At 35.4% G+C, this 12,278-nt stretch overlaps 1 protein-coding gene across 1 annotated transcript in view; it reads left to right on the forward strand.

The window, feature by feature from the left end:
* Positions 1-12,278, forward strand: part of VGLL3 (vestigial like family member 3) — a 147,979-nt gene that overhangs the window by 65,831 nt on the left and 69,870 nt on the right. The gene's annotated exons all lie outside the window — the stretch shown is intronic.

Consider the following 12,278-nt stretch of genomic DNA (forward strand, 5'->3'; position numbering starts at 1 on the left):
TCTCTGGAATAACATCTCCAGATCCCTCAGGACCATGTTGATATTGGTCCCTTTGAGGATAAGTAGCTGACACTGCACTTTTCTGGGCATCAAATTCCCCATATTTAAAATGAAAAGGATGAAGCTGATGTGTTCTAAAGTTGTTCACAATCTGTTGGGAAACTGAGTAACTATAAATTAATCCTGATATCCTATTTAATCAATTTACCAGAGAATGTGTTCTTCCAGTCATTTATTTCATAAATATTCATCAAGCAACTATTGTGTGCCAGACATTTCAGTGGGCAGTGGGAAATATCCATGGGCCAAAAACAAAGAGTTCCTCTCATTTGTTGTAAAAATCAAAACCTTACATTCTAACATGTTTTAGTAAGACTCTGAGAATTTTAGCAAACATGTGTGTAACATCCCGGTTTTCCTGCTTCAGGCAGCCAGACTCCAGACACTGTCCCTACCCTGAAGAGTGACTTTATTGCTTTTGGGCCAGGTAACCAGGAACAATAAAGTTTGTAATAATTTAGAAGTATGGACCTGTTAAAACAATGTATACACTTTTCCTAAAGAAATTCTGGACTAGAATGAGCTGACATCCTTTATCCTTCTTACCTATAATTCTTCAGTATGTTGCTATGGATTTTGCTAGTTAATTTATGGGGGAGGGAGAGGTGGGGGCAGAATGTGTTTCTTCACGTAAGTTGTAAAAGTCCTTTATGGGACTAATTTCAAAGTAGCTGTTGCATCCCAGCTGGGACTTACCTCTATTTTAAAAGGAAATGACAGTTTCTCTCTTTAGTAGCAAACATAGATATCCAGGTACTGCCACACTGGCAAATACTTCTAGAATAGCATAAAATGATAACATATTAGTGCAAAAATGTAGAATATTTGAGGAGATATGTATGGTGACAACAAATATATATGTTGTTTTATTCCTTTACCCTTTCCTTCAAGATTAGCGGACATAATTTTAGTAATCATTTGGGTTTAGGAGGGATTTTACCACAGCCACAGGTTTCTGGGTTTGTCTTGCATCCCAAAAATTGCCTTTGCTCTGCTATCCTCATTTAGCGTGACCCAGGAGGGAATTCAAAGTTCTTCTCATTACTTTTTTGGCTCATCACAGAACTTCATAGGGATAGCAAAATTCCTGAGCCAGGAATCCCAATCTACTGAAGAGCTCAACTCCAGGAGGGGTGTGGTATTCCGTGTTTTAAGTCTTTATAGTCTACAAGTGAAATGGTCAACACTGTGAGGCAAAAACCAAGTGTGGTTATATGCTGATGCCTTTTCCATGGCGTGATCTTGTCAAACTCATCCCCAGCCTCTAGAAAGGTGGTTTTAAGAGGAGGAAGAGACTGTGTTTGTGTTCATGTGCTGAGTGTTTGGAGATGTAGTTGAGGAGCATTTAGTAAAGTGGTAGGAAAGTGAAGAAAGGAAAAGAAATCTGGACAATATGGGTCTTACGACATCTTACACAAAATAAACTTTAATTATCAGACTTCAGATTTTCATTACCGTCAGTAGAATGAACATATCTTAAGTGAATCGAATCCTGAAAGATGGTGAAAGTAAAGAATACTGAAAAGAATGAATGACTTTTCATCAGAGCTATGTAAGGATTTTTCTTTGTAGTAGTCTAGGATCTTAGGCCATAGCATTTGATTTATTAACATTATAAAAAATCAATCAAAACATTTTCTTAAAAGAGCCAAACCACAAAATCTTGGGTGAGTGTAAGGGTAAAAGTAGAGAGTGTATCTTGGAATAGTAATAATGATTACAATGATTTATAAAACTTATTCAATATATTGTATATTATGTAAAGTTCTTTATTCAGTCATTGATCCATTGTATTCATCTTCAGTCATTGACTCAACAAACATTATACAAACCTCCTCTGTTTAAGGCACGGTGGGCACTGGAACTATAGAATAAACAAAACAAAATGGCTTTCTGGAACCCATAGTTCTGGAACTAAATGTCATATTCCATTTATCTCTCATACAAATCTATGAAGCAGATAATTATCAATACCTACATTTGTAAACATGGAATCAGAGGCTTCTAGAAGGGAGGTAATTCTCCAAGGATACCAGCTGGTTGGCTGACTACTAGGAGTTTGAACTCAATTTGTCAAATCACAAATCTGTTCTTAATTGTCTCAGGGCTTTTTAAACCTTGGTATATGATTAAGGAGCATGATTCAGATTTCAGTATGAAAATAGGACTGCTTTATTATTAGTTAGCATGAATAAAAGTGGAGATCCGAAGTGTTTTGGATAAGTATTATAAATCAAAAACTAATAGCATCTTCATTCTCTGCCAACACAGAGTCTAGTTAGAAAAAGCAAAAGTTTTATAACTAATGGCAAGAGAGGATGTGATTTATTGATAAGCAACTAAAGGATTTTCCCATAGAAAATGTATTTTTCAAATTTGACATTATAAAACTTTCTGAATAAAATTAAAAAATATCAGCCATCTTTTGATTTTTCAATCTATTCAAATGACTGGTCTCTCAAATTAGAAACATATGGATGCCTGAATTTTTAAAATATTTATTTGGATTGTTTTGACATTTGTCTAACTTTCTGATGATAGCTTTAAAGTTGGAAAATATATTTTAAAAATTTCTCTAATATTAAAAAAAAATTACCATATAACTCATGAAATCGTGAAGATGTATTACAGCAGAGAAGGGAAAAATTAGCCACATTTCATGGAAAGAGGAATGACTTGGAAAATAATATATACAAACACTGCATTTTTAGTAAAATTAAGTCCATGTGCAACACTGTTTTCCAAAATATTGAAACTAAACCATCTTTTCTGACTATAAATTAAATGCAGAAGAGGAAAATAGTTCCCATTCTACCCCATTTCTCTTTATGGTTTACATAAAACTAATTTTGAAGTCTTTTTATTTTATTGTAATTGCTTACTGACATTAAATAGAAGCACATTTTAATGCTTCAAATGTTGTTGATAGTTTTAAAATAACTCTTATATAGTACATATTAATGTAATAGATTTTTGGAAACCATAACTTTTATGACCAGACTTTAGACTTGTATTCAAGTGTGTATCTTCTATTAAATAAAATAGAATCATGAAATGTGAAGGTTGAACTTCAGAAAGACTATGTTATACTGTGGTACAACTCCAAAGTCTGAGAAAAAAGTTTTTCACTCCTGTTACGTATCCAATATAGGCCATCATAGTGCACAGTTTTATTTCAACCCCTGCTTTTAGTCATTACAAGGAAGGGATGGAGAAGAAAGAAGCAGGCAGTGCAGGGTCTCACTTTGGTAAGGAGCATGTGTCATTTCCACTAAAGTCACTTGGCCATGCCATACTTCAGCCCAACATAGGTCTGATAGGTGAAGGATGAGAATATTCACTGAATATGAACAGCCCTAATGACTCTAGTAGCTACCATAGAAAGAATCTTTGAGATCATCTAGTTTATACCCATTTTACAGATGTAGAAACTTATTCCTAGCAAAATGAAGAAATCTGCTCAAAATCATAACCTAATTAATTAAAAACTGGTTATAAACAAATTTCTTGTATTCCATTCTAAAAAACGTATGTATCAAATAGCTTCTATGTGCAGCTTTGAGCAAGGATTTTGGAATTAAAGGAAAGTAAGGATGTGTTATTGAAACCATTTTTACATAAGAAGTAACTTCAGAATCACATCTTAGAGAAAAAGTGAAGTTTCAGAAGGTAAACAGGAGAGAAAAAGACCCTTTACATGGGCTTAGAGAATTAGAAGAGAAGCATGAAAGAGCATTGTGTTTTCATTGAGCTACAGATAGGTTAGTATGGATGGATCATAAGGTACAAATGAGGATCTGATCAACCAGAAAATAAGAAGGAACCTGATGGGAGAGAAATACGAAGGAGGTGGAATGTATGCAGTGATCTACTAGGAGGGAGGAGGGTCTTCTGACTTCTGACTTCTGAACATTATTTCCAAACTTCATTTTGCTACTGGTACAGCGTATAAGTTAATGACCCCATTCTTCCCAAGGGAGAAGTCTCTTTCAAGGGCTGTGTTTTGGGGTCATCTGCCTGTGTTTGAGATGAGAGAGGTGGGGTTAAATTACAGTCTTCCACAATTAGATTTTCCGGTGTTTCATAGCCTAGAAGAATTAATAAATGCTTCAGGTCAACAAAGATCAATCCAAATTCCCAGTCCCCAAGTAGGATTCAGCAGCACAGGAATAGACATCCTCGAGATTATGCTACAGGCTTTGCAGGCTCTACTGCATTCCAGAGCCAGAGGAAATGCATACATGCACTTAATGTGTGCTTAGGAGGTTTCTCTCTCCCAACAGGGCAGCCAGTGCTTGATGACAAGTGAGGAGTTGGGTTTGATTTTCCTCAGCAGCGACTGACCCCAGTTGGATTAGAGAATGTAGTAGCACACTGAAAGGAAACCCTCTCCATTTTACCTTGTATGCCTGGAGAGATGTCATTGATTTTCTTGACCAACAAGGGAAATAAGTACACAGAAAAATATTAAGTCAGAGAAGCAGGAAAATTGGTTTAAAGGATAGCATGAGTGAATCTAACTCTGTACAAATCAATATGTAGAAAAGTATTGCCCATGTCTTTGTTTTCTTTCATACCTGCAACTTTCCTTATGGTAGGCAATTTTATGCATTTGATGATAAACTACTAATAAGCATGGTTGAAAACTTAAAAAAAAAAAAAAAAAGAAAACTTTCTGCAGAAGCCAAAACACCCCAGACTAAAACAAACTTTAGCTCTGACCACATGCGGAGTATGTTGCTTAGAAACCCAAAGCAGAGAGTTCGCCCAGCAACTGTAGATTCTACAAACTGCCCCTGTCTAGAAACTGACATTGGTGACTATAGCTTAAAGAAGTATGGAAATATAAGTCATCTGTAAAAGATAAAAACAGGAACATAAATAGGCCTAAACATTTTAGCTTTCTTGTGATGTTTAAGAAATATAAAACCTGAAACCCTGATTTTTATTGTTTGGGTTTCAGATCAAAATCCATGCTGGTTATGAGGGTGATATCCCATGAGCTATGGCTTCCTGCTTCTCTGGTCAAAAACTGTTCACCCATGATGTTAATTTATAGTCAAGTTGTTGCTATGCTTAAATACTTTCGGTTTAAAACAATCTGACAATCCTATATGTATTAAATTTCCCTGTTCTTTCCCATTAGGAATAACTACCATAGATGTAATAATTCCAGATTATGGATTATGTAGCTAATAATCTCTTAACTAGATTATTGCTCTAGTTGTCTTCCTGTTTGTATTCTGCTCAATCCTCATATAGTTCACACTAACAGCAGAGAAGAATTTTTTTAAAAAAATTTAATGTTTATTTTTGAGAGAAAGAGAGAGAGAGAGAGAGAGAGAACAAGGAGGGGCAGAGAGGGAGGGAGACACAGAATCTGAAGCAGGCTTCAGGCTCCAAGCTGTCAGCACAGAGCCTGACGTGGGGCTTGAACTCACCAACTGCGAGATCATGACCTGAGCCGAAGTCGGATGCTCAGCCTACTGAACCACCCAGGTGCCCCGCAGAGAAGAATTTCTAAAAAGTAAATCTGATCTTGTCACAGTGCTACATGAAAACCACTGCTGGTTCACCACTAAAAACAATGGAATCTAAACTCTTTAGTATGATATACAACAATGCCACTACTGTTTCCTAATAATCCATTCTATTTTTTTTTCTGTCCTCTGAACATGCAGTGCTCTTTAATACCTTCATGGGTTTATTCCAGTTGTTCCATAGCCCTGGAATGTTCATTTGCCTCCTCTCAATCTGATGAGCATCTATTCACAGTTGAAAACCTGGCAAAAACATTCTTTGGGGAAACCTTCCTGATTTCCCCCAGAGAAGTCACTATTATGATAAACTCAAAGCCCTGGATCTAGCCCAAATTAAGAATTTAGTAACATTTTGTTGAGTTATGAATTAGAGTTCTTTTCCATTACACATTTGGCTTTCCTATATAAGTAATCCTCTGCTCATAACTTCAACTTCATTACATCTGAGTTACAGTCCTAAAGCAGTAATATTCAAAGAAACTTAACGTGATAGCAGTATATAAAATCATACCTGTTCATTAACTCGCGTTTAAGTTTTGGAGCTCTGATCTTCCTAAAGAAGTTACATAATACCCCCCCCCCCCCACCAATTGGTGAAAACAATAGATTTCAGAATATACATTTTTCCTTCAAGGAGAATTCTGTTTTAATCTAGGCATGATATAGATAACCACAATTTTCCACAATTTTATATGAGAGGCTAATCAAATAAACACACATGGGAAATTCATTTTTAGTTAAAAATATAACAGACCAAATGATTATCTAGTAATTTTTATTTTATTTGAAGTAGCAATGCTAGGTTTTTAGATTTTTTTTTTTTTTGATTCATCCTCATTCCCCATTCAGTCTAATGCACATTGATAGGACCAACTAAACCTTCTTTAAAGAATTGTATAAATGAAAATAATGGTTACTTAGTTAATATGTATCTTATTTAGAATGCAAAATGCATGAAAATAGGAACCTGGATCCTTAGGGTTTGCCCAAAGTTTGAACTGTAGTAGTTTTTTAACAAATATTTATCAAAGGAATGAATTTAAGAATTGAATGCTTCATACACATATTAGTGTTTTCCATTTTTCCAAGTATTCAGCACAGAGTTTTTGTATAAGGGGTCCTATGGGTATTTATTTTAATTAAAAAAAGATATAACTTAACAATGACCAGTGCCACCCTCTCAAACACTATTTTTCTACAAAAGAAAGTTTCAAGCACTAATTATTTGTTAACAACATTTATAGTAGAGAATATACCAACATGGAGATATTGTTGCAATTACCATAAGCAGCTACTTGTGGATCCATAATCAGTTTTGCAGATCATGAAGACTTCCAAAGTTTATTTTGTGGCAAAATATCTGCTGCTTCAAGCACTGACACAATTTTAAAGATGCAGACATAGGAAACTCTACCTAATGAGAATGCAAATATGGGCTTTTACAAGTCTCCCTGGTGTGGAGATACATGGATGTCTCCCATGTCTACACACTACTACTACTACTACTACTACTACTACTATTACTACTACTACTAGGAAGGGAAAATTAGTTTTTGTGTCCTAAGAAAATGATGCATTATGCACAATGAGGCCTGAGGACAGAGAGAGTGAGAAAGACAGAGAGAGAGAGAGAGAGAGAAAGAGACAGAGATACTGTTTTGATCTGAGTAATTTATCCCAGGTCTGATGCAATTTCTATTGAGATATGAATGAATAAACAATATTCCTGTCAGGTTGAAAAAAAAATGGCAGGCAGGCTGGCGGTGTGGCATTCAACCAGGAAGAAAGAGAATTAATATATTTCTCACTGGGGAGCACTGAAGTTCTACCATACTTTGCAGAACTCAATGATAATGGTATGAACAAAATGAAAAATATTTGCTCCAATTTTGTATTCTAAATCAGGAGAGAATTTTATACTAGGAGAGTATACTTTTGATAATTTAAGCAAATGAATACATTTATTTTACTTTTTGGAGGCTGTACTCAAGGACAAGTCCAGTCCAGTTAGAGTACTGACATGTGGGGGATGGGTAGAAGTGAGCAAAGTTGGCAATATGTGCTGCTCTGTGTTTTTCACTGATATTGCCAAATTTAATAGCTTTCCTTTGGTGCATTTTGAAATCTAAAAAGAATACCAGTTTATTGGTAGGAAAATTGAGAGGAGAGATTTGAGTGTAGTCTAATAGACACAAACTGGGACTTTTGTTTTGTTTATGAAGTATGTTATTCACATTTTGCTGCCATGAAATGATAATAACAATGATTGGTTAACATTTTGACTCCTTACTCTTTACCTATGATCTTCATGCATTATCCACTTAATATTTGCAACAACCCTAAGAGGTTGGTGCTACTATTATTGTGGTTTTTCAAGTGAATACATTGAAAGAGAGAATGATTAAATACTTAGCTCTAGTCACACAGCTAATAAATAGATCTGGGATTTAAACTCAAGTCTGTCTGACTTAAGAGCCTGTATACTGTCTTTGTATTATTGTCACCACATCAGAGAAAGAGGCAGCTTATCCCTGGGTGTACTGAGTGACAAGATCTCATGGGAGTGGTGTGAAGAGGGTCAGAAAGAATGAGGGAGCTAAGTTAAATAAACCAGGGAGAGAACATGTATAGGCTCGGTGTGGGACATAGCCATTTTAAATCTGTATCTAAGACCCACAGCTTGGCAAAAGTTATCTAGTGATGAAGGAACAGAGATTTACTTTGTATGAAACCTGAAGAGTCTCATTTTCTTGAAAGAATATGGTAAAAAAGGATGATTGAATGCACAACACCTTTAAGGATCAACATTCTTGATATATGATATTCTTTGAAATTTCTTCCTTACCATCTTTGAAGCTAATATTTAAACTCTGCACAAGAATCACTTAATCCATCAATTTTCTCAAGTTGCCTTTTGGATAGAACTCAGGAACTATTTTAAGTTACCTCACAGTTCAATTTAAAGAGAGGCAAATTGGAATTAATACTTACAAAAGAGATACAAAAGTAGAAACATAAAAAAAAAAAACTGGACCCATTTACATAGTATTTACATGATTACACTAGGAAGCACTGGGTGGTCCATTAATATTGAAAGTTACCCCTAAAATAAAACAGTGACTATAGTGCAAATCTTTATAAATCTTCAAAGAAAACTTGATTTTGGAGATGTTTTGTCACCAGGAGAGGTATCCATTACATTGACCTTAGGACATGAACATTATATCTAGATTTTTCTCTATGTCATAGAAAACTCTTTAAAAGTTAACTCATGGGCAATAATAGACCCAATGTAATAGGTTACAGAGACAGTGATATGTAGCACATTCATGTAAATTCAGAATCCATATAGTGGCTGAAATTTCTTAGACGATGTCAGAAATTCATTTGCTGTTTCACAAATCTAATTCTGGGTCTTATGTTGGGATCTTTGGATTACCATAGTTATAAAATACTCAGAGTACTCAATGACAAAAGTTTGTTGTCTCTGAAGTTGCCTGGTATATGTTCAATAGCTTAGATAATATAAGATGATGTGGCGTATTACAGTGACTATGAGTGTAGACTTCGAGTTCTTAAATACCTTGAGAGATATATCTATAAGACTTGCCATTTAATAGTTGTGTAACTCTGAGCAAGGTCTTTATTCTGTGCCTTAGTTTCTCCATGTGTTCAAAATGAATGTTCATAGGACCTACTCATTTGGTTGTAAAGATGAAATAAAATCATCAATAGACAGCACTTGATGCTCTGTGTGATTAACAATCAGCACTCAATGGAAAACAACAATTATCATTTCAAGGAGTATCATTGTTAGGGTTGCCAGACTAAGCAAATAAAAATCCTGAGCTTTAGATAAACCACAGATTACTTTTAGTATAATTCTGCCCTCTACAATATTGGGGACATACAATAAAAAAATTATTCATGATTGAAATTTTATCCGGCAACCTTAATCATGGTGCTGATGATAGTAGGCGTTCAGTGGTTTTATTTAAACAGTTTTGTTTGAATATGTAAATGAACTGGACTAAAATTTTTGGAAGTGGCTGCATCTTGATAGTAATTTTGCTGATCGACTGACCTTCAATCTAATAGTATTCATATTTGAGAGTAACCAGAGATTATTCATTTATTCAACTAACAGCATAGAACTCACTAAGTGTCTGTGTCTGTTGGTACAGTGATGAGATATGCAAACAAGAAGAAATGCCAATACAGAGTGATACAGATCTAAATTACAAATTAATGCAAGACTACAACAAATCAGTATAGTAGAGATACTGAGTGAAGACTCCACATACCATGGGCTGCTGGACTTTGAGGAACATCCAGCAAAAAATACACAAATTTTGTTCCATGGGTGATATGAGTCTATAATGCTGAAGCCCAAACAGGTAGATGATGTAATAATCACACAAATAAATGTAAAATTTTAAGTGTGGTAAGTAGGTTGAGGCGGGGTAGGTAAATGGTACTATAAAAGCATATAGTAAGAAGTTTGGGCCTCCTTGGAGAAGTCAGGGAAGGCTTCTCTGAAAAAGTAATAACAGGGCTGAGATCTGAAGGATAGGAAGGAGTTAACTAGAAGGGAGATGAAAGAATAACATTCTAGGCAGAGAGAATAGCAAGCCCAAAGATCCCACAGTGGGAGGGAGCACCATGTTCAGTGGAACAAAAAAGAGAACCTGAACAGCCAGAATGCTAGGGAGGGAAGGGCAGAGGCTGAAAGGTAGGGAGGGACAATCCCTTTAGTTCTAAAGATTTCAGTATTTATCCTAACTGCCAGTGAAATAATTTTAAGTAGGGTAGAGAGAAGGGAAGATAAATATGTGCTTTTAAAGTTCCTTTTGGCTGTTTTGTGGAGCATGGCTTAGAGGACCTAATGGTAACTGAGTGGAATTAGTAGAAAGTTTTTCTACAATAATGGAATTTAAGATGTCCTGGAGAATTTTGAATGATGGGGAAAAAATAGGGCACAAAGTAGATAGAAATAATCTGTTTTAAATCCTGGAGCAAGGGGTATACCTATATGATTGGAAGAGAGATTCATTCAGTAGAGTATCAGAAGATATTTGTAATGGTAAAAGTGACAGAGGAGGGAGTTCAAGAGCCAACAAAAAGTACCTTGTAAGCAAAGGTGAGATGGTCAGATTAACCCTACAATTAGTGAGTAGTCACTGGAGGTTTTTAGACAAAACATAATATTAGGAGAGTTTTATTGTTTTTTTAAGGTTCATATAGTTATCATGAATACATCATCTAGGTTAGGAGATTATAAATTCAAAACTGTGAGACTAGTTGAACATCTGCTATAGCACATTAGTATGAAGATGTAAATTTGCGATTTAAAGACTCGGTTTTGGAGGGAATGGCAGCAGGAAGACAACCCAATCAAAATAATAATGACGAAGTAAAGAAGTTGGAAATGAAAGGCAGTCCTGTATCAGGCTCAAGGGAGTGAAGACAGAAGTTCAAGGAACTAGATTTCAATTGTTAGATGAAGTTAAGCAAGGTAGAAAGAAGCAGTTTCTGAGGTTTAGCAGTCAGTTTGTCCAGCTTATACTGAGGTAACAAACTCAAAACTTCCATTTCATACAACAGCAGATGTTCATTTCTCACTCAGGTAGACTGCGGGTTGACTGTGACTCTGCTTCATGGGTCTTCTTTCTAGATCTCGGCTGAAGGGGCAGCCCTATTGGGGACATGCATTTTTCATGGTGGAGGGAAAAACATGAAGAAGAATCATGAATTGTTCCTTAAAGCTTGTATTCAGAAGCTGTACAAGTACTTCTGCTCACATTTTATTGAAGAACCCTGATATCAAAGGGAGAAAAATATAATCTTGTTATAGGGAGAGGCAGTAAATAAATATCTATTGACAGTGATCCTCAAGAATGGAAACAATCCAAATGTGTATCAACTGGTGAATGGAAAAACATATTGTGGTACATCCATACAATAAAATAATAGGAATAAAAAAATCAGCGAACTACTAATGTTACATGCAACAACATGGATGAATATCAAAGACATTATGCTAAGAAGCCAGATTTGAATGGTTACATACCATATTATTTCATTTATAAGACATTCTGCAAAGGACAAAACTTAGAAAACAAAGTGGTGGTTGGTAGAGACTGGTGGTAGGAGGGGGCACTGACCACAAATGCAAATCAGGGAATTTGGGAAGGATGACAGGAATATTCTCTATATTAAGTGTGATGGTGGTTACATAGCTGTATATGTTTCTCATACATATCCCTAAAAAAAAAAAAAAGGGTATGTACATAAATCATGCCTTAATAAATTATAACCTCATACTTAAATTACTTAATACACACACTTAAAAAACTAATTGATACATAAAAATATGTAACCAAATTAATAGACTAGGCATATTAAGTATTCATTTATATATAGTCTTTGGGGGGACAGTAATTCATAAATGTAGATACAACTTCTGATAATTACAACTATATATTAATTTTTTTTTTTAATTTTTTTTTTCAACGTTTTATTTATTTTTGGGGGGACAGAGAGAGACAGAGCATGAACGGGGGAGGGGCAGAGAGAGAGGGAGACACAGAATCGGAAACAGGCTCCAGGCTCTGAGCCATCAGCCCAGAGCCTGACGCGGGGCTCGAACTCACGGACCGCGAGATCGTGACCTGGCTG

Source organism: Puma concolor, chromosome C2 (assembly GCF_028749965.1).
Source record: "Puma concolor isolate L17-30 chromosome C2, mPumCon1.1.hap2, whole genome shotgun sequence".
Lineage (NCBI taxonomy): Eukaryota > Metazoa > Chordata > Mammalia > Carnivora > Felidae > Puma > Puma concolor.